This window comes from Dendrobates tinctorius, unplaced genomic scaffold (assembly GCF_039654945.1).
Source record: "Dendrobates tinctorius isolate UK_male_01 unplaced genomic scaffold, ASM3965494v1 ptg000762l, whole genome shotgun sequence".
In the NCBI taxonomy this organism is placed as follows: domain Eukaryota; kingdom Metazoa; phylum Chordata; class Amphibia; order Anura; family Dendrobatidae; genus Dendrobates; species Dendrobates tinctorius.
The window spans coordinates 50,001-52,500 of NW_027362402.1; positions in this window are offsets into that span (position 1 = coordinate 50,001).

Below are 2,500 nucleotides of genomic sequence, written 5' to 3' on the forward strand. Positions count from 1 at the left end.
GAAAAATTTCGAGATGTGACAGACTTCCAGGAAGGGGGCGCCTCGGGAGGTGTACCTAGGAGGCTTCCAGGGGCCTGGGTACACTTTTCAGAAAGTACCGTTGGGACTTAGAAAAATTTTCAGGATTTTTGGACTTAGAGCGATTTTTGGATTTTTGATCAAAAATCGAATTTCCCCTTCTCCCACCGCTCTGGGGCGTCAATATGATGTGGGGACCCGAGGGAGAGTGCCTCCCATGAGGGTAGAATGTGTGGCTTTTGGGGGGAAAGTCGAATTATGGAGCAAAAACCAGTTTTTGGGACTTAGAAAAATTTCGAGATGTGTCAGACTTCCAGGAAGGGGGGAGTCTCAGGAGGTGTACCTAGGAGGCTTCCAGGGGCCTGGGTACACTTTTCAGAAAGTACCGTTGGGACTTAGAAAAATTTTCAGGATTTTTGGACTTAGAGCGATTTTTGGATTTTTGTGCAAAAATCAGATTTCCCCTTCTCCCACCGCTCTGGGGCGTCAATATGATGTGGGGACCCGAGGGAGAGTGCCTCCCATGAGGGTAGAATGTGTGGTTTTTTGGGGGAAAGTCGAATTATGGAAGAAATTGAGTTTTGAGGACAAAAAAGTGTTTTGAGGACAAAAAAGTTTCTTGAGGACAAAAAAGTTTCTCGAGGACAAAAAAGTGTTTTGAGGACAAAAAAGTTTCTTGAGGACAAAAAAGTGTTTTGCGAACAAAAAATGGAATTTTGTGATTTTGTGTAAAAATAAGTAAATTCCCCTACTTCCACCACAGGGGGGCTTCAGTATGTTGTAGGGCCCCCAGGGAGGGTCCCCCAACTGGGTTTAAAGTTTGTGGATCCTGGGCAGAAAGTTGAATTTTGGATGAAAAACCGAATTTTGGGACTTAGAAAAATTTCGAGCTGAGCAGTGACAGACTTCCAGGCAGGGGAGCCTCTCTGGAGGTGTACCGAAAACAGTTCCAGGAGCTGAGGTCATTTTCGAACATTTTTTGTTCGCTCAAATTTTTTTTGTTTTTGAGCTCTAAAAAGCTGTTATTATCAATTGGCTCAAAAATTTCAAGTGTCATGAGCTAGTACATGTTGGAGGAATACGTTTTAGGCAAAAAATTGCAAAAAAAAAAATCCAAGTGAAAAAGAACCGGAATGGGGAATTTCTGACTGCTGTAGCAGCCGCACAGTTCCAGGAGGTCGGATACATTTCCGACTTTGTCCCGCTCATTGAAGTACATTGTCCCGCAATGCAAATACATAGTAATGCGCACCTGCGGGAGAATATAGGAGAGAGTGGGCTCTCTCTACCCCGATGTATGGCGGTTGTTCCTATGGTTCTCTGGCTCGGGTAGGCGACTTAGAAGGTGGTCCCTCTTGTCGTGGAAGTTGCAAAATACGGCCGAGACTGAACTTCCACGGCTCCAGGAGGGACTTTTGCTGGTCGTGCGTCCCAAGTGAGAGAGGCGATCCTGGGGTACCTGAGCCTGACCAGACCCTCCCTCGGTGGTCCCTGGTCTTCTGAAGGGTGATGGCATTCAGGGGGGCAAATCTGGAGTCCGTGGCCGAGTTTGGGCTCTAGAAGGCGGACGCCCCTTCTGACCATGTCCCCTCAGAGCCGGCTGGATGGTTCATGGTCCGCGGCTTTGTCTGGCGGTCTGTGCCCAAGCCGGAGAAGCTCTCCTGGGGTACGTGAGCTTTGACCAGACCCTCCCTCGGCGGTCCCTGGTTCTCTGGAGGTGATGGCTGTCAGGGGGGCAAATCTGGAGTCCTCGTGGGAAGGAGGGCTCTTGAAGGCGGACGCCCCCTCTGACTATGTCCCCTCAGAGCAGGCTGGATGGTTCATGGTCCGCGGCTTTGTCTGGCGGTCCATGCCCAAGCCGGAGAAGCTATCCTGGGTACCTGAGCTTCGACCAGACCCTCCCTCGGTGGTCCCTGGTTCTCTGGAGGCGATGGCTGTTGTCAGGGGGGGGGGGGCAAATCTGGAGTCCTCGTGGGAAGGAGGGCTCTGGAAGGCGGACGCCCCCTCTGACTATGTCCCCTCAGAGCATGCTCGATGGTTCTCAGTCCCTGGCTTTGGCTTTTTGGCCATCCTGGGGTACATTCTTGCCAAAAAAAAAAACGACTAAGTGAAAAAGAACCGGAATGAGGAATTTTCTAGGTGCCGCATCCGCCCTACAGTGACTTGAGGCCGGGTACAGTTCCGACTTCGTCCCCTTAAAGTGGGGACGTTGTCCCGCAATGCAAATACATAGGAATGCGCACCTCTGGCAGAATGTACTTGAGAGAGTGTCGTCTCTCTACCCCGATAGAAAGCAGTTGTTTCTCTGGTTCCCCGACTTGGGTAGGCGACTTGGCATGTGGTCCCTCTCGTCTGGAAGTTGCGCACTCCGGCTGAGACCGAACTTCCACAGCTCCGAGAGGGACTTTTGCCGATCGTGCATCCCAAGCGAGAGAGGCAATGCTGGGGTACCCAAGCCTGACCAGACCCTCCCTCGGCGGTC